Source organism: Maniola jurtina, chromosome 13, assembly GCF_905333055.1.
Source record: "Maniola jurtina chromosome 13, ilManJurt1.1, whole genome shotgun sequence".
Taxonomy (NCBI): domain Eukaryota; kingdom Metazoa; phylum Arthropoda; class Insecta; order Lepidoptera; family Nymphalidae; genus Maniola; species Maniola jurtina.
The window spans coordinates 14,755,656-14,777,132 of NC_060041.1; the positions used below are offsets into that span (position 1 = coordinate 14,755,656).

A 21,477-nucleotide genomic window follows, 5' to 3' on the forward strand; every position below is an offset into this window, starting at 1 on the left:
CCCGGACGGGATCACTCAACACGTAACATGTATGAAGACAAAAAAACCTAAATTGTTGAAACAAAGCCCACCCGCTCTGCTTATCAAAACGCTACAAGTCGCACCGCACACCAGATCGAGACGGGTCTGGCTGTAGGAAGATGCTGTGTCTCCCTCGAACCCACGATCACCGATACACCTGTCCCCCTCTCGCAGACAGAATATCAAAATTTGTGCAGAATTGAATTCGGTAGTCTGCAAGACCGCTATACACGTATAATACTGTCTGGAAAACTAATAGCCCTAGAGTCAGTCGCTACGTGTGACGGGTCATCTGATGAATTACATTTCAGTATTAACAGGTGTTGAATGCACCGTGTTGGAGTACTGCAGTCACCACTACGATGGCTCCGCTGAGTGCCAACTAGCGGCTCTGGATGCCGTTGACCGTCGAGCTAGGAGACTTGTAGGCGAAGACTCTCCTTTATTGGCGAAACTTCAAAGTCTCGATCACCGCCGTAAGGTCGCCGGCTTATTGGTGGTTTATAGGATATGTTTCGGAGAGTGTGCTCAGAAACTATTCGATCTTGTCTCCCCTTCCCCATTTACCACCGCCCAAGACGACGACGGTCGAGTTTCCATCCTTACATTCCTCATCCTTGATATTCGATCTACACGCACGAATCGTTTGCGTCATCATTCCTCATCGTATGGCTAAGGTTTGGAATACTCTTCCGCGATCTGTGTTTCCTTCCTATTAGAATCCGGATATTTTTAAAACAAGAGTGAAAAGGTACCTTCCAGGTAAACGCGCCACATCTTAGGCTGCATCTACACTTTCTATCAGGTGTGATAGTGGTCATGCATTTGCCTATAATGAATTAATGAATTTAAAAAAAAGCATTAACATGATACCATTGATTGATGATTAACATGATGATGATGATGATGATGATGATGATGATGATGACGATGGTTAGCTGATGGACGGACGGAATAACGTCTGTGAGCTCGGAAGACTGTTTTGAACGTTGGGTAGCAGAGACAACGAAAGAATCCTTGTCAGGTTATAGGTTTTATACTGTACTAGCTGATGGCCGCGACTGCGTCCGCGTGGATATAGGTTTGGTTTTTTTCCGGCATAAAATTTAGCCTACGTGTTAATCCAGGGTATTGACTGTATTCATTCTAAATTTCAGCCAAATCCGTCCAGAGTTTTTTTGCATGAAAGAGTAACAAACATACGCATACACACAAACTTTCGCATTGTGATTCAACTCACGACTAATCTTACGTCTGACTCTGAGACTACAAATCCTTAAGCTACAAACCAGAATAGTTCTTAAACCGTAATATTTAAAGGCAATTTTGCGTTGCAGTTTAATACTGCCACCGATTTGTTAAAGTAAAAGCAATTTAAAATTTGGTGCTCGTGTCTGGGAGCCTGAATTCTAGAAGTTGGTAAGGAACGAGCCAGCGCGGGGTGCGGCGGCGCAGCTCTCCTTACGACAGGGTCGCGGGTTCCGCTCTCGGACAGACACCTCAGCCCACTTGTCGTGTAAGACTTTCATGGTTCTGTAGTAAAACAAGAAACCCTCATAGTTTCGTCCTATTCGTCTGTTCATCTGTCTGTGTGTCACAGCCATTTTATGAATAAACTATAAAAGCTTGTTAATTGGTAAATTAGTTTGAAGGACAGAGTTTAAAATTAAGTGTTTATTATTTTTCAGTAGGAACTTTTGAAATCGGTTTAACAGTTTTTTTTATATTTTGCTACTTCGCCAAACTGACTCCTGTGGCGTAACAGACCTCATCACCAGAGTGACCTCACGCTACCTAGCGTCAAATGTACGTATCATTTTATTAGATATACTCTCTCATCTATAATAGTATGATTTGTATTTCCGTGGAGTATGAGTTTTGTGAGCTTTAGCGAATGGAGTCGGCCGCCGCGCGTCGCGTACATACAGTATTTGAATAGAAGCTGCATTTTTGTGCCTTTGCCAGAAGCACTGATTATTATCGTTCGACTAACTACGTATAGGCGAGGAGTTGTTACATTCGTGAGTCGAGGAGTACTCCATCAAGGGTCCAAATGTCTGATCTGTTGGAGAGGTAGGGCGATGTCAAGTTATGATGATGTTCTTTAAAAAAGGTGGGCAAGTGAGAGTCAGATTCGCGCACCGATAAATCAAAAACTGTTTCGCATCAAAATAAATAAAAATGTATTTTAGAATTTACAGGTAAAGCCCTTTCATAGCATACCTCACTTGATATAGTAATCTTACTTTAAAAGTTGAAAATACTACTTAAAATTATTTGTTCATGAACACATTTTTTTGTGATGCAACCACAATTATTCACGGTTCACCTACCTGGCAAATTTCATGGATTCTAGGTCAACGGGAAGTACACTATAGGTTTCTTGACAGGCACGACATACAGACAGACAGACAACGATCTGATCATATAAGACGAGCTCTGTCGCCTGCCGCACTATGACGTGCTATGACCCCACTCATGAAACGACGTCACAAACAAAAGAAGCTAGGTAACGGGAAAGTGTGTCAATATTGATAACGGGGCAGGTATCGAGTAGGTATGTAGATCGCGCTTATCAGATACGCGGACGTTTCGGTTCCAAGGACGACGCTTAGCATGCCACTTATTCCGGTGCAGATTTGGCGACAAGTACCTGCAGATATGTTACTACTTACTTACCTATGGTTCACACATTGGCGTGTTACGTGGTGTTACTGCTTCTGTAAGTGGGAAGACGGCTGTGCGTGTCGCTTATACTGGCGGGAGGCTGCAAACTTAGCTTTGTTGCTGACTATACCATACCACTAAATGATCTACAAACTTATTAAGTCGAAGCTATGAATGCCCTGAGGGCAAAGTAGCGTTTGCACGCTTTCCGGCCGAGCTTTCAGTTGTCCACTTGATGAACTTTTTACGATTTGAAAAGAGCAACTGCTGAGTTTCTTGCTGGCAGCATAAGACACAAGTAGTTTTTCTCACGAATTTTTTTTTTCAGATATTAGTTAGTCCTTGACTGCAATCCCACCTGGTGGCAAGTGATGTAATGATGCAGTCTAAGATAGAAGTAAGCTAACCTGGTAAAGGTATGGCAGTTTTTACTAAACCCATACCCCTTTGGTTTTTACACAGCATCGTACTGGTACGCTAAATCGCTTGCAGGCAGACCAGACAAATTGTATAAAATTCCATATTGCCCCTGCCGGGAATCAAACCCAGGACCTCCCACTTATAAGACAACAGCCACTGCGCCAGGGAGGTCGTCTAATTAGTACATTTTGATTTCGATTTGATTCTGTGTTGGCGGATTATAATACGAATTAGGTTTATCTTATAATGAGTTTCTTTGTATCAATTTGGGTAGGTATGAAACTTCGCTAGGTTGTAACCACAAGTTGTAATGCCACAGTGAAGTGAAATAAAATGCAACATTAGCACAACAAGAACAAAACCGGCCCTAGCGCTAGTAACGGATCGAATTAAAAAACAAGGCCCCGCGTCCCTTCCAAGCTGTCTGTCAAAAATAAATGAAACATGGCCGTTCCCCATTGGTCCTTCGCCTCGGGTGGGGCGCTAGGCCTAGCATACATGCAACTGCAGCCGGCTCTGCGCGCTGCCCGTTCCATGGGACTAACTTGGCCTAAAGCGGAACTTACATTACGACGTTAGTGGAACGAAACGTTACACATGCAAATGATAATGAAATTAATGTCGTGCCACTAACGTCGTAATGTAAATTCCGCTTAACGCGGCGGTCACTTAGGTTGAGATCTAGAGAGCGTACTTTGATTTTGCTTAGACTTGAGACATTGTTAAAACGAGACAGCGCTATACTGCTGACATAAAACCGTCTCGTTTTAGTCTGAACAAAGTCAAAGTACACTCTATAGACCTCAGCCTTAGAGGCCCATCCGTTTAATCAATTCATATGAAAGATACAGAGGTAACTTGCGTCCAGGAAATGGCCATCGGAAACTTTTTACCTCGGAAAATCAAAGAGTTCCCACGGTATTTTTAAGAAACGTTACGTTACAGTTGCTAATTTAAAATAACACTTGAAGTCCGATGCATTTAGTTCGTAATCAAACATTTTATTTCCTTATAGTACAATCTAGGTAGATAGGTATTAGGCAGGCATGGCGCCGAAACGTGGACACTGACAGTTGGCCTCGTCCACAGTGCGAAGTCGCTCAGCGCGCTGTGGAGCGGGCTATGTTAGCTGCCTCGTTGAGGGACGAAATACGTAACGAGGAAATCCGTACGAGAGGAGAACGAAAGTGACCGACATAGCTCAACGAATTAGTCTGCTGAAGTGGCAGTAGGCCGGTCATGTCTGTCGCAGAACCGATGGCTGCTGGGGTAGACGTGGTGGGGTACGCTGGTGGGGGTGGCGTGGCTCGAACTTCAACCTGCTGGACTGACGACCTTAGGATGGTAGCGGGAAGTGGGTGGATGAGGAAGGCGGAGGACCGTGTGTGGTGGCGCGCTCTTGGCAAGGCCTATGACCAGCAGCGGACGAAACAGGCTGATTGATTGATTGATTAGGAAGGCTAGATTTTCCGTTTGCAAACTTGCAAGCGGAGTCCCCCACACAGCGGCCGCGCTGTGTGACGACACACCAATTATTCCATCAAAGGCTATTTGAGAATTGGCTCACAACAACGCTTGTTTCCAACTCATTTTTCATTCAGATAAAGGAATTAATCTACATTCTGGTCAATAACTCAAAATTTAAAAAACCTCTATAAGAAAACTAGAAAAGAGCTGATAACTTTCAAACGGCTGAACCGATTTTCTTCAATTATAGCTTAAAACACTCTCGATCAAGCCACCTTTCAAACAAAAAAAACTAAATTAAAATCGGTCCATTCGCTTAGGAGCTACGATGCCACAGACAGATAAGTACACACATACAGAGATACTCACGTCAAACTTACAACACCCCTCTTTTTGGGTCGGGGGTTAAAAATATGTTCTTTTGGCTTGATCCTCGAACCTCGCACCCTTTATTTTTCGGAGTAATGTGTGCATTTTAAAAATAAATTAAGGATCACTTACTTTAACGATGAAGGAAAACATCGTGAGTAAACCTGTATGGGTGAGAGTTCTCCATAACGTTCTCAAAGTTGTGTGAAGTCTGCCTCCGCACTCGGCCAGCGCGGTGGTCATTCGCTCAAAACCGCATTTAAATCGGTTCATCAATGCAATGACAGAAGGTGGCAAATTAGTAACGGGCCCCCTCTTTTATTCCGTTAGGGGTACATCCGGTTCAGAAACCAAAACGAAGGGAAACTTTGACGTATCAACTTTACAATATTATACGTCCCAGAAGAATGATATATATGAATAATGCAGAAAATATTACAATAAAACTTAAAGCTAGATGCCCTCGTGGAATGGTGCCACGAATGCCTTCTGTCAAAAGATGAACGCGATATTAAAAGCGATGAAATGTCTCATAATTTTTTTTAGCATTCCGTGGCCCCAGGGTCTCCACGGCAAATGGAACAAAAATGTACAACTCTCGATAAGAGAAGCATACTTGGGCCACTAACCGGTTTGTACGACAGCGACAATACGTTCCACGTGTAAGTGATAACAGATAGCCGATAGGAGTGATAGGTGTGATAGTGATGGCGGTGATCACCCGGAGACGCGGCGGCGCCCCGCTGCTGATAGCCCGCCGATAGCGCCTAGTGGGGGACGCGATTCTATTTCGTTACTTTTGCCATGTTTGTCATAACTCATACTTCTAGGCTAGCCGCATATTATTCGGAAATGTCTGTCAAAAAATCTGTCCAAGTGTGAATCAGACTCGTGCACTCGCTTCTGTACCTGTACTACTGAAAAAAATCCGAAAACCGTGAATTTTTGGTTACATCGCGAAAAAAAATTAAATGTATTCATCCATCCATACTAATATTATAAATGCGAAAATGTGTCTGTCTGTCTGTCTGTCTGCTACCTTTTCAAGGTTCAACAGTGTAACTGATTCTGACGGAATTTGGTACAGAGTTAGCTTATATCCAGGGGGCGGACATAGGCTACTTTTTATCCCGGAAAATCAAAGAGTTCCCACGGGATTCCTAAAGACCCATCCATTTAACCGATTTGTATGGGTACCGAAGTAGCTACTAGCTAGCGTCCCTTTAATAGACATGGGCAACTTTTTATCCCGGAAACAGTCCCCACGGAAAATCTAAATCCACGCGGACGAAGTCGCGGGCATCCTCTAGTAAACAAATAAAATGAGAATTTTCAACTTTCAAAGATTACTACACCAAGTGGGGACTCATAATATGAAAGACATTCAAACTGATTTTCATTTATTTTTATGCATAATTAATTAATTTTTAGGGTTCCGTACCTCAAAAGGAAAAACGGAATCCTTATAGGATCACTTTGTTGTCTGTCGTCTGTCTGTCTGTCCGTCCGTTCGTCCGTTGTGTTTGTCAAGAAAACCTATAGAATCCCCGTCCCGTTCCCGTTCCTTCCCGTTGACCTAGAATTATGAAATTTGGCAGTTAAGTAGGTCTCATAGCACAAGTTAAGGAATAAATCCGAAAACTGTGAATTTATGGTTACATCACAGAAAAAAATTAAAATGTGTTTCAATTTTCAAAGTAAGATAACTATACCAAGTGAGGTATCATATGAAAGGGCTTTACCTGTACATTCTACAAGTGTAAATTAAAAATTTATAACACCCCCGACCAGTGAAGGTAACAGTAACTAGAAAAGAGCTGATAACTTTCAAACGGCTGAACCGATTTTCTTGGATTATAGCTAAGAACACTCTCGATCAAGCCACCTTTCAAACAAAAAAAACTAAATTAAAATCGATTCATTACTTTAGGAGCTACGATGCCACAGGCAGATACACAGACACACAGATACACACGTCAAACTTATAACACCCCTCTTTTTGGGTCGGGGGTTAAAAACAGATTTTTATTTATTTTTATGCACAATAGTTGTTGAGTTATCGTGCAAAATGCGAGTACGGAACGCTCGGTGCGCGAGTCTGACTCGCACTTGACCAGTTTATTTGTTGTTTTCATAGACCGCAATACATTTTAGGGTCAATATGTACAAAGCGTTATCAGGCCGGCACCGTTATCAACGCAACAAGCAGTGAGCTAACACTCGGACCCCAAGTATTTTTTCACCGTCTGGAGCGGCTGTGTGACGTGGCGGGTGACGTCACAGGATGTGAATGTGGCGTGGCGGTGGGCGTGCTGCGTGCGCTGCATTCTTGCTACTTGCCAAGTGTTGTTGAAACACGATAACGAATAAACCGTCCATACCACATACTACAATCCGCACTCGGCCGGAGCGGTGCAGAGGAAGCCGTGCTCTGTAGTGAGCCGGCGATGGCTTGATCATGACTAGTAATTATAAATGCGAAACTGGAAACGTCCGTCTGATTTTTAAAACCGGTCAAATACGAATCGGCCTTCACTGTTTTAGGGTTCCGTATACAAAATTATGAACATCATACTTTGGGTGTGTGAAATATTCCTTGTCCGAGCTTGTAGATCATCGCAATACACTGTGACAGAAAAACTCAAAAAATGTTCGTTGGTTTTGCTCACAGCTTACCATCTACTTCATAAATCGTTGTTTCCAGTATTTGTTATTTAAATACAGTATATGCATACATACATACATAATACATATATGCGTACATAGCATACTTATTCCGTAGCATATATATCCCCAACTAGTTTAGTTTTTGAGATTGCCCTCGTAACAAAATGGCCTAAAAGTGACAACTTTAAGGACCACCCATTTCTTTTTCTTAAGATTAAAAAAAAATGAGTAGAGCATGACTCGACGAGCTCTCAACAATGACGCCTGACATGCTAGGGTAAGTTTTGAAACGCATTAAAAAAAATATTTCAGATCTGTAACTCCTTTCGTCTACGAGCTAGAGACTTGACCGGCGGACAGACGGATGGGCAGACAAACAGACATTAGAATGACATTAATTAATAGGGCTCCGTTTTTTAGGGCCCTATGGGCAAACGGTAAAAAATCTATTACCTATCTATAGGATGTTATTTCTTGTGCGAATGGTTGATGCCACGATACGGAACCCTTTGTGTGCGACTCTCGAGATTTTTAAAAATCCGATTGTTTATAGAGTCCCAGAGGTCCACGCACCGCGGTGACCCTCCGTCGTCAGCAGCACTCCGTCCGCCCACTGGCGAGTGCCGACCGAGCCCAACCGACACGACACGACCTGTACGCAGGATTACGTAACCAAATCAATTGCAAAACCGGCCAAGTGCGTGGCGCGCCACGTGCGCCGAGGTTCCGTACACGCGTCTGTCGCGCACAACGCACAGCTCACGAGTCGAGACTAATAGCTGTGAGGGTGATGGAAATCGCTACTTGTCCTTTCCGAAAGAAACATATTAGACATGTTTATCAGACTCCTTCCCCCTATTTCAACTGATAAGTTCAACCGTTGAACTAGTGAGACCTTTTTACCCAGCAGTTCAAAAGTAGTTTAGAAGGATTTAGATGTAGTTGAACTACTGAGACTAAATAGTTGAACTCAGGTAGCTACTTAATAGAGTGGGGAATAGCATCATGATTAATATTCCCCTTTTCCCTACAACTAAACGTGAAGGTTGTGACAGGGCTCAGGAGTAGGTGTGACAATAGTGCAACGGGCGGGGTTGAACCGCAGACCTTTCAGAATTGAGTTGCTCCTTTAACCGATGAGCTATTGAGGATTTTTATGGGATAATAATAATGCGGTGAACTTGCGCATCAACTCATCGCCGGCTCACTACTGAGCACCTCTACTACTGGGTCTCCTCTCAGAATTTGACCATAACAAGATGAGAAGGGAGACCGCAGTCTACCACGCTGGCCGAATGCCGATTGGCAGACTCCAGACACCTTTGAGAACATCGTGGAGAACTCTCAGGCGTGCAGGTTTTCTCTACAAAGAAAGAAAGAAAGAAAAGAGAGAGCTCGAAACGGATCCCCGGATCCCCCGACTACCTCTGTTTGAAGCTCTAACCTACAACCACTAGGCTATCATCGATGCTAACCAACTCCAATAGCTTGTTGGTGCCAGTTGCCACCCGGCACTTTATAATTCGCAGCCGAATGCGAGTCAGTATATGTAAGCTGTGACGTAGTGTAGGAACCTCGTCGTGTGCCTGAGTGTCGCGAGTCCCTTTCGGGAAGAGCAGCGCTTGGGCCGGTGTACCCTGGTATTATGGTCAACGATTTCTCTTTATGGGATATTGTTAGCCATAGCTAATTGACCTGGCGGGGAGGGGGTATTGTCCGCGCGTCCTGAGTGTCCCGAGCAGAGGGCGCAGTAGAAGCACCCATGGGGCATAGCCCCACGAGCGGAGGGTGTGGCTGTGTTGGGTGGTTGGTGATGGGGCTTCATCACCCATCCAGTCACTGGCTGCCCCACCGGTCTCTCGCCTGTCCAGTTTGGTGACGGGCGAGGGAGATGTTGAGGATGGAGAAAGTGGAAAGGGAATTGCCCTTCCCGCGAACCCTAGCCCTCGGGAGGACCTGTGGGTGATGGACACGGGGCGGTCCGTCGCTCACTGTGTGGTCCTCGGGTTAGTTGGCATGCTGTGGTTCCGGCATGCCTCTAACGGTGTTTGGGGGCACGTAGTGTCTCAGTGGTGGGTCTGCTCAGGGGGTATCCGCTGGCGGAGTAACGAGGTGTTTACGGTCCTTGTGCTCCGTCATCAGCGGTGGGATGGAAGTTCGTGAGGTTTTTAGTCGGTATGAGTCCGATATAACCACTGTGCTCCGCCGTGGTCGGTGGTATCCATGACGGATTTTCCTCACGAGAACAAAAAAAAAAGGGGGGGCTCTATCCGCCTGCGGAACCCTAGCAATATGATAATCGCTCGTTAACTAGTTTGCCGTACGGCGAGACCTGCGCCGCATGCTAACGCGCTAGCTAGACGCCAGATAGTCTAGTCGCATTTTTTATTGGCCACGTATCTACTGGTCCAAACACTTTCTTACAGGAGCGTATAAATATACATGTCTTACAGCACAACTGCTGTAGGAAAAAATCCGAAAACCGTCAATTTGTAGTTACATCATAATAAAAACCGACCAAGTGCGAGTCAGACTCGCGCACCGAGGGTTCCGTACTCGGGTATCTTTTCCGACATTTTGCACGATACATTAAAAACCATTATGCATAAAAATAAATCAAAATCAGTTTTACAATGTACAGGTAAAGCCCTTTCATATGATACCCCACTTGGTATAGTTGGCTTACTTTGAAAATTGAAACAATATTTTTTTTTTGTAATTTCACGGGTTTTGGATATTTCCCTTTACTTGTGCTATAAAACCTACCTACCTGCCAAGTACCCTATAGGTTTTCTTGACAGACACGACAGAGGGACAGAGAGACAGACAACAAAGTGATCTTATAAGGATTTCGTTTTTCCCTTTCAGGCACAGAGCCCTAGAAAAAGTGTTTTTCTTGTACGATGGTACGGAACCCTTTGTGTGCGAGTCCGACTCGCACTTGACCGGATCTTACTGACAGAGAGACCTTTGCCGATTCAAAGTTAGTAGCTATTCGCATGAAGTATATTTTGTTTATTGTATCGAGCCCGCCTGTATGATGTAAATGAGCCGGTAGCCGGCGCCGTGCTAGCGCCGCACCGGCCTTCGCGCGAGCGCGGCCGGCCGACCGAACTAGTTGGATGTGGCGCGTTCAATGGAGACAGGTTCCTGGACCTTGAACAGGAATTTCGCACCCTCGTGGTCAAGGACACTCCCATGCCGCAATGAACCTGTTTTGGTGTAAGGGTGAATGTGATTACTGTCCAGTGTCCATGTGCTGCGTCTATGACAGGTCTATTTCTTCCTCGCTAGACCACTACATAGTTACTCATAGTTAAAGTGGAATTTACACTACGAAATCAGAAGTATATACATGCAATTGATAATGAAATTAATGTCGTATAAACCTAATTTCGTGCCACTAATTTCGTAATGTAAATTCCTTTTTAAGAGCGAAGTCCGGAAGGCGTCTGTCTGTAGAAAAGCGTATTTCGACAGAACAAAATTTAAAAACAGTCAAGTACAAACTGGACACGAAGAGTTCCGTACCATCGTCACAAGAAGTAACACATTTCTTGGCGATGGAACCACAAATTCACAGTTTTTAGATTTTTCTCTTTAAGATCTACTTAATTATGCTAGATATAAGACATGATTTTAAGTCAACAGGAGTCAAGAAGTACCTACCCTATAGGTTTTGATTTCTTTGGCGGGTCTTTACAGGCAGACAGACAACGAAGTCATCCTGCCAGGTTTCTTTCTTACGGAACCCTAAAAACTAGACCCGCCTGTCTTGAAAACTTTACTATTTAAAATGATGTAGCGGTTGCCACATTCACAAGCAGATGTCGCTTCTAAACCCAATCAATCAACAACGCTCGATACACAAACCCCAGCCTGATAACTCATGACCCACGGCCTAGATGGCAGCACGGGTAGCTTAATTGGAAACTCAAGGAGAAACACGCACCTTTCAATCGCATTGTCAGAGCGTTTACCAAATTGCACTATATATAAAAGATTCAACGCACAACCGTCGGCCCAGCTGGCGCTACCGAGCACAACGTCGCTCGGAAGGGAAATTTCCCTATTGCTACGGTCGAGCACACAGACACAGCTCCCGTACAATATCACCACCATAATAGAAGAAAGGATCTTTTTTTCTGAATAAAACTGTATTTTCAAAATCTACACAATGAGACCTTTCATTTTGATACCTAATCGATACATGTATGTCCCAATTTCATTTTTTTAGCATATAATATTACCATTTGTCAATCGCCATATTGGATTTGGCATGACGTCATAACGTCTAGACGTTGGATGTACCGGAGAGCTAGACGAAGCCAACTCATGAATCTTATTTATGAGTATTTTGGGGTTATAAAATAAGTCAATATGTTTATGACCCCAAAGTGGGTAAGATAGGAGATATGTTAGGTTCCGTCATAAATGACAAATTTCATGATTCTAAGTCAACGGAAACTATAGGTATTGACACACACGACAGAGAGACAAGTGATCCTATAAGGGTTAATTTATCTGTGGAGATACAGAACCCTAAAAAAATCAGTAGAACTTGAGTCAATGGAGTGAAAGGGTGAATGTGATTAAGTAGTGTGGTGTTATCTATGACAGGTGTGTGTACGGCTATTGGCGCAGGAGCGGCTCCGGGCGAGGGATACGATAGATAATAGATAAATAGACTCACTTACATTAAACTATTTATTCTTAGGGTGTTCTATGTATTTCTGCCACTTCATAATAGCTGATAGGCGCGTTATATGTCATGAAAGTATGTTTTTTATGTCATGAAAAGTGAAGTAGCTAAAGGATGCCGCCCTCATTCTTTTATAATCTTACTAGTGCTGACACCCGTGATGACTTCGTCCGCGTGGATTTAGGTTTTTCAAAGTTCCGTGGGAATTCTTTGATTTTCCGGGACAAAAAGTAGGTAGCGTATGTCCCAGAGTGTATATATCCAGGGTATAATCTATCTCCATCCCGAATTTCAGCCAATTCCAGCAGTTTTTGCGTGAAATAGTAACAAACATACACACAAACTTTCACCTGAACATGATATCCAACTTGGTATAGTTATCTCACTTTGAAAATTGAATATACTTATTATTATTTGTTCATCACATTTTGTTTTTTGTGACGTCCTAACCACAAATTTACGGTTTTCGGATTGTTTCCTTAACTGGTGCTATAAGGCCTACCTTCAAGATTCTCGGTCGTACACGTTTACACGTGCAATTGATAATGAAATTAATGTCGTGAAACCAATTTCGTAATGTAAATTCCGCTTTATAGAAACCTGTTACCCCTACACAGACATTATATAATTTAATTTTTGAAAAATAATCAGTGCATCTCCTGAACATGAAAAATGAGCCGAAAAACCTTATTTTAATTTTTATCCTTTATTTTGTTGAGTCACATAAACTTTTATTTATTTATTATTAGGTGATGCCCGCGACACCCTCCGCGGGTATCTACGTTTTTTAAAAATCCCGTGGGAGCTTTTTGCTTTTCCGGGATAAAAAGTAGCCTATGTCCGTCCCCGGGATGTAAGCTATAACTCTGTAGGTACCAAATTTCATTAAAATCGGTTCGTGTTCGTCAAAAAATTGAGCCGTGAAAACGTAGCAGACAGACAGACAGACACACTTTCGCATTTATAATATTAGTATGCATGGCCGTAGCCAGGGGGGAGGGGGGTTTGGGGGTTCAAACCCCCATCCGAAATTCCAGACAAAGAGAAATTGTTTTCAAAATGCATAATATACTAGTTCTCGAATTTACAAGCTTTTTGTAAATCTATCAAAAAATTTGCGTTTGCGTCGCTCGCGCTTTTATATTTTATTAGTTGATTACCGGAACTTCGTTCAAACCCCGTGGAAACTCTGATGTTTTGGGATATAATACCTATACAATGCAAGCTACCACTGAGTAGTACGTAGATAAGTCCTGAAAAGGACTTTCGCTAATATAAATATAGATATTTTGTAAATACAATTAATAAAAATTTCGCGCTTTTATTCTATTAGTTGTTATTGTAGTACATACCCTGAAACTTCGTCCGCATGGGTTTACATTTTTGAATATCCCTAGAAAATCTTTATTTTTCAAGAGAAAAGTAGAGTGAGGCGTTTTAAAACACAACATGTTTTATGGCTGAGCTTGTTCATCTCTCGCTTTTTTATCTGTGTTAAACAAAAAAAAAATTGCGCTCGCTGCGCTCGCGCTCCTATTTTTTGTTACAATCTATCTTGCTGTCAAATTGAAAGGTAAAATTCCACTAGGCAACTAGGTATTATAGTATTACTAGATATATATACCCCCCCCCCCCCCCCCCCCCGAAACCAATTCCTGGCTACGGCCTTGTTAGTATGGATGATATAATATAAGTATATACATACAAGTCCCATACTTATATGTAGTATGGATTTATTTATTTCAAAAAAGACTCGAACCAACTTGACCATTTACTTTTTAAATTGGATTAAAATATACTACTTAAAAGCAAAAGTATGAACTATTTTATATTTAGCTAGATCAGCAAAGAACGCAAGAGCTTTTGGTCGCGGCTATCAAACTGAAGACCGTCGGCTTCTGCAGCTGCCGTCGACGCACCGCACTTTGCACTCTCGTGAGAGGGCCTGTCTAGACACCTCACCACTGTACTGTAGCTAACCATTAGTCTAGTAGGCACTAGCGCAATCCCGCGGCTTTGTCCGCGGACTATAGATAGTCGCTAATCGTTCCTCCCTGTGTCGGGGACAATACGCAGACAAACTTTTAGCTTTTATAAAATAACGAAGGTCTGGCACGCGCTGGCTCTTAGTCCATAATATCTTTGTCGAATTATGCTCGTTAGTTTATGTAATCATACCTATTTCTATTTCACATTTGTGAGACAGACACACTGTCGCATTAATTATATTATTAGGTACTAGAATATGGCCACGACTATTCATCCGCGTGGATTTGAAAATTCCGTGGAAACTCTTTGATATTTCGGGATAAAAGTTACCTATGCCGATTTCTGGGATGCAAGCTACCTCTGTACCAAATATTATATAAATCGTTTAAAAGGATGGTGCTATAAGAATCCCGGGGGAACTCTTAGGTTTTCCGGGATAAAAAATAGCATAATATGTCCTTCCCTGGAATGTAAGCTAACTCTGTACCAACTTTCATCAAAATTGGTAAATCTGTTGGGCCGTGAATAGCTATCAGACAGACAGACAGACAGACAGACAGACTGACCGACAAACAGACAGACACATTTCGTATTTATAATATTATAGTAGGTATGGATTTAGTGGATTGCGGATGTGGGGATACTCAATAATATCACGAGTCAGTATTTTGACATTCGCCGCAAAAAAGCATCCGGGATCTAAAGCTACATAGAAAAAAATATTTGAGTTCAATTCGAATAAACACTACCTGTTGGCTGCGGCTTATCTTGCTTTTTAACTATCAAGCACAATTACATTTTTAGGGCTCCATAGTCAGTAAGGAACCCTTGCAGTTTGCCGTCTGTCTGGCCGCCGCCGTCCGCGCATTTATATAATATGTAGTTTAGAGACTCATAGAGAGAAAGCTGTAATTTTGCGTGGATATATAGTATTATGTATATTAAATGACGCCAGTAGAGTGGTCAAGTGCGAGTCGGGCCTCGCTCTCTTAGGGTTCCGTACATAATTATGAACATCATACATGTTTTGGAAGAATGAAATATTTCTTTTCCGAGCCAGAACATACCAATTAACCGTGAATGAAAAACTCAAAAAATGTTTGTTTTGGTCACAGCGTACAAACTAATAGATAAATCGTTTTCAGTATTTTTAATTTAAATATGGTACATAAATAAATAAATAAAATAATCGAATATTGCTAACTAGTTTAGTTTTTGAGATAGCCCCCGTCACAAGAATGGACTAAAACTGTCAACTATGGAGGCCCTCCATTTCCTTGTTATTTAAAGATAAAAACAAGATAAAACATATATTCTAACTTTACTCAATGAGCTCTAAACAAATGATACCTCACATACTAGGGTAAAAAAAATCCGATACCTTTTTCATGTGTGGGACTAGTTAAAGACTTTATTTTTAGGGTTCCGTACCTCAAAAGGAAAAAAGGAATCCGTATTCACTTCTCTGTCTGTCTGTCTGTTATGTCTGTCAAGAAACCTATAGGTACATTTCGTTGACCTAGAATCATGAAATTTGGCAGGTATGTAGGTCTTATAGAAAAAGTAAGGGAAAAAATCCGAAAACCGTGAATTTGTGATTACATCACAAAAAAAAAAAATACCTAAAGAGTTTATGAACAAATAATAATTAGTATTTTCAACATTCAAAGTAAGATCAATATACTAAGTGGGGTATCATAATATGAAAGGACTGTACCTGAACATTCTAAAACAGATTTTTATATATTTTCATACATAATAGTTTTTGACGTGCGAAATGTCGAAAAAATACGACTGTACGGAACCCCCGGTGCGCGAATTTGACTCGTACCTGGCCGTCGTTTTTATTTTACCAAGCTTTTTTGATAAATAGATGACCTCCTTATTTACCAAACTTTAAATGAATTCATAAGCTAAGAGCACTAATGACCGACTGCAAACTAAAGGATGACACTTTAGAATAAAATGTATGTCGCATTAAATCAATAATTTGATTGAACTAAATGCCTTACAGTACCAATCCATAATAATATTTTATACATATATAAATGCAAAAGTGTGTCTGTCTGCCTGTCTATCCGTTTGTCTGTCTGCCTATCTCTGTCTGTCTGTCTGCTAGCCTTCCAGAGTCCAACAGCTTAACCGATTTTGATGAAATTTGGTACAGAGTTAGCTTACAACCCGGGGACGGACATAGGCTACTTTTATCCCGGATAATTAGAGAGTTCCCACGGGATTTTCAAAAACTAAATCTACGCAGACGAAGTTGGAGCTCAGCTAGTAGCAACAATTAGCTACTTATCCAGAACTTTTTTTAACACCAATTTAAGCTGATTCTTTTTTTTGTGATCTTATACCTTTTAATAAAAAAAAATTGGTAAACCTACCTAAACTTCTCAGTGCAATTCAATATGGATTCCGTTATAATTCAGAACATTTCACAAGATAGGGTTATAAGTACTTCTGCACTACTCATAATATGATAAATGCGAAAGTGTTTGTTATTTTGTCCTTCAATCACGTCACAGCGGAGCAACGGTCGACTGATTTTTTGCATGGTTTAAGTGGAATTGGAGAGTGACATAGGCTACTTATATCCCGGAAAATCAAAGAGATCGCACGGGATATTTAAAACCTCGCGGGCATCAGCTTGTAAGTAGGTACTTAATACATAATTTATTAGTTTATCTAAGTGTTGTACCGACCTACACTTGAAGAAAATGTCGAAATTAAAAAAATCATTATTTCAGTAGGTAGGTATCAAAGTACTTAGATAAATACTTAACGCTTTAGGTTTTATTTTTCAATTTTTTTAATTAAAAAGCCCTATTTTACCAACCTAGGTAGGTAGACAGGATGTTAGGTACACATTACTTACCACCATATTAATATACCATGAAGACATAGTTGTACTTATTATAAAATGTAGCCCAAGTAGATCGCTACCCAGGTAGGTATTATAATGTATAGTAAGGCGGTCTCAACAAATAGGCCTAAAGTAAGATAATATCGCTTTTAATCCTATAGTTATTTTCCTTGAAATTACTTACATTTCAAATACTTTTAGAAGGAAATCATGTAAGCATTTATTTCTTAAAAGGATAATTTGAGAATCTATGTACCTATCTAATTTGGTATTTTCTTACTGAAACATAATATGATGTGTAATTTTGAGTTGTAACTTATATAATTTGTCAAAATACACATATGTTTTACATTAATTTTAAGTACCTAAGTAGGTAACTTGCAATAATTAAACAGTTTTAAAAACTTTAGTTAACCAACATGGGCCAATATTAACTGATACAAAAAAAAATTAATAAAAAATAACAATAACAATAATTTAATATAAGTTTTTATTATTTTTATAATATTGATTAAGTGGAAATATTTTTATTTAATCAATTAAAGGAAAATCAAATTTACTTAAACTTACTATTAAATAATATCATTTATGAGACAGTTTTAAAAAATGCAACATTATACCTACCTACCTAAATGTTTCAGGAAAAATTATACGTGACCAAATAGTTATTTGACCACATTTTAGCAAATAAATTAGGTACCTACCTAGCCCACGTATAGTATAATTTCTATTTAAAAAATTGATTGTTAAAGTGTTGGTGAGGCCACCTTTGTACTTATTTCTGTCTGTTGCCACGAATATATGTAGTTTTCGGTAGGTACTAACATTAGGTTTTTAAATATCTGTATACTAACAAATTGAGCCATAGTAGCTTGAAATAAAAAGATTATTATTATTAAGAAAAAGTTAATAAAAATACCTATTTGCAGTGTTTATTATTAAGCGGAATTTAGGTACATTACGAAATTAGTGGACGTTTACACGTGCAATTGATAATGAAATCAACGTCTTGAAACTAATTTCATGCCACTAATTTCGTAATGTGAATTCCGCTTAAGTGAAGTATGTACGACACCGATTGGATGCTTTTAAACATGACATAATGCATAATGTTGTATAACAAATTTCTTAAAAGAGCAACCACCGAGTTTCTTGCTGGTTGTTCTCGGTAGGAACGGCGAGGTAGTCTAGTCAAGCGGTAGATGCATTTGGCGTTCCAAAGTCCCTGCCTACCTACTTGTTAATGTTTATTTCAATAAAATATATATTTACATTGTAGGTAGGTGTAGGTAGGTACATAGTTTTATTTAAATAAACTTTTATAAAGTGCTTTTGAATCGTCAAAACATATAATTTTACTTATATGTATAGGTATTTGGCTGTGTATAAGTTGAATTGTAAGTAGGTAATATTATGTAATATTTACTTCAGGATTCAATTATTTTTACAGAAAAATGTCTATAAAAAATGCATTGCCAAAAAATTCGGATACGGTGTCCATACCTATCTAGACATTTTTCATTTTCAACATTAATACATTTATACTCCTACTTGCTTATATACACCTAGGTAACTTTAGATTTAGTTATCCATGTTTTTGGATTTCATTATAATTTTACCTGAAAAACCCCAATTCATTTCTAATTTCCGTTTTTAGTATTTAACCTACCTAAACATCATGCGATACGTCCACAGTTCATGATAAAGCTTTTCCTAAATTAGATTTTTTATCCATTTAAGTTATTATTTTGGCTAAAAGACATTTACAAGTATTGTGAAGAGCTACGTAACTTTAAAGATGCCAAGTCGACTGACTAGTCGTGTATCGTGTAAGGGCCAAATGACTGTATGGAAGGCATTGTCACCTGTCCGGGGATGCGCCGAGGTTCTTTTTGTACCTATTTTATCTTAGCTCTAAGTACGGAAACTGATTTTAGTGTTCTAAACAATAACATCAATTTCAAAAAATCTTATTTTTTAATACACAAGTTTATTATTAAAATAAAATACTCAAAAAATAAAGTTTATTATAACTTACATTAACTTAAATTAGAGATCAACAGATTTTAATAAGATCTTTTACCAATCATCAGCAGTGTATATTGGTGCCTCTACACATTTTGTGACGGGCGTCTTACAAAATATATTTTACTGTGATTTACTAAGTAATTGTTTTTAGGGATTTTAGAAATTCTTTCAGTGAGCACCATCTCCTTTTGGATTTAAAGGTTGTAGAGACGGTCATTGTGATTCGTGATTCGACTCAAAAAAAAATAGTTTTGAGGAATCAGTAATATTAGGTACTTACAATATATTTATTTACTGATATAAATATATTAAAATGGTCAAAATATAGGACTGGCTTACCCGCTCGAGCGATCGTGCACAAACCATCCGACGACGCAATCGCCGCTCCGCTCCGCTCGCACGCTCCGAGGCCCAGCGCTGGCACTTCACTAAATGTATTCAAAATCGTTGAAATGTCGCGATTTTTTTCAAAAATCCACTTCAATCACAGAGTCCGGCGTCCGAAGATCCAGAATCGAGCGTTCACTAAATAGGCCTATAAGAATCTTATTGGATGTTTTAGCTCGATAGTTTTGCGAAAATTTGGCGCGGCCGCGCGGGAGCCGTGAGTTTAGGCCTACGCGGCGCGGCGCCACCGCGCGCCTCGCCCGCGCGTCCCCGCTCGGCGCGCCTCGCCGAGGACCAGGCCCCGACGAGGGCTCGCAGCACTCGGCTCGGCCGGGAGGGGGCCGAGCCGTGGCGACACGTGCTGCGCGGCGGGCGCAGGCAGCTCGGCCGCTCGTCCGGGGCGGCGGAGGGCGCAGGCCCGGGAGCGGGCCGGGGCGGGCCCGGGCTGGATGCGGCGCGGTCGAGTCGCGCGGACCAAATGGCGGCGGTCGACTCTTGCGCCGAGCGGCGACGTAACCTTGTATCCCCGACCTCGCAGAGCGTTTTATGCCTAAGTGAGGCATCCTACGTTAGGTGCACGCCGTAGCCACCAAGATTTTGGACACGACTTTCATTTACAATTTGTCCAGAAACATAGAATTCCATAATGTTCAACTCCGTTTCGTTTGAAATTCCTCTACGCCCTACTTCATGCTTTTAGGGTTCCGTATTTCCAGAGAGAAAAGATCCTTTCATGTTGTACTAGAGGATGCCCGCGACTTCGTCCGCGTGAATTTAGATTTTTATAGATACCGTGGGAAATGGTTGACTTTCCGGGATAAAAAGTTGCCTATTTCGATTACAGGGACGCAAGCTACTTCGGTACCAAACATACAAATCGGTTAAGTGGTTGGGTCTTCAGGAATCCCGCGGGAACTCTTTGATTTTCCGGGATAAAAAGTAGCCTATGTCCGTCCCCGGGATATAAGCTAACCCTGTACCAAATTTCGTCAGAATCGGTTACACTCTTAGGCCGTTAAAAGGTAGCAGACAGACAGACAGATAAACAGACAGATAGAAACACTTTCGTATTTATAATATTATAAGTATGGAAGTATGGATGTCTGTCTGTCTGCCGTGTTTGTCGAGACCCGTCAAGGGAATCACAACCTAAAGGGAAGGTACTTCCCGTTGACCGACAATAATGAAAGGCTAGTGCTAGCAACTAGCAATGTGTTATAGCACAAGTAAAGGGAAAAATCCGAAAACTGTGAATTTATGGTTAGGTACATTACATCACAAAAAAAATTCTTGTGCGATAGTACGGAACCCTTCGTTGCGAGCCCGACTCGCACTTAACCAGTTTTTTTTTGAGATTTAAAAATTTTTGGAAATTAAATATTTAACTTTCCATTTATGTAAAGGCCCTCTCCCTATTAACAGCAACAAGGTTTAGCGAGCTTTCGTAAGTTTTATATTAATCCGTTGATCTGTGTGCATAGGTAGGTACCTTCTTATCCAGCTTCACAAAGATTTCCATGTAAACCATGCTCCAGACATTTTAAAGGTCAAGCATTTTTCAACAAAAAGGACTTCTTTTTGTGCGGGGGCCGTGACGTTCCCATCGGATCCCCGACGAGCCCAAGCTTGTGAACATTTGGTCGCAGCATAGGTAGGCTAGGTACTAGGTAGGTAGGTACCTTTCCGGCTGCTAGTATTTTAGAGCTCCTTGAATTTCTACTCTACTTCAGCTCCAAAATGTCATACCTATTTTTCTGTAAAAACCCTTTATTGCACATTGCAAAATCCTAACCTAACAGACTGCCTTGTGAAAATCAACAAACATTATTTTGTAAAATATTTCACTTTCTATTAAATGTAAGATACTGCAGCAGGGATAAGGTTAAGCGAGTTT

At 40.9% G+C, this 21,477-nt stretch overlaps 1 long non-coding RNA gene across 1 annotated transcript in view; it reads right to left on the reverse strand.

Moving 5' to 3' along the window:
* Positions 1 to 20,135, reverse strand: part of LOC123870727 — a 90,767-nt gene extending 70,632 nt beyond the window's left edge. Inside the window, exon 1 of the long non-coding RNA XR_006797136.1 lies at positions 19,536 to 20,135. This is a non-coding gene — a long non-coding RNA (uncharacterized LOC123870727). The remainder of the gene's footprint in view (positions 1 to 19,535) is intronic.
* Positions 20,136 to 21,477: the final 1,342 nt, after the last annotated feature.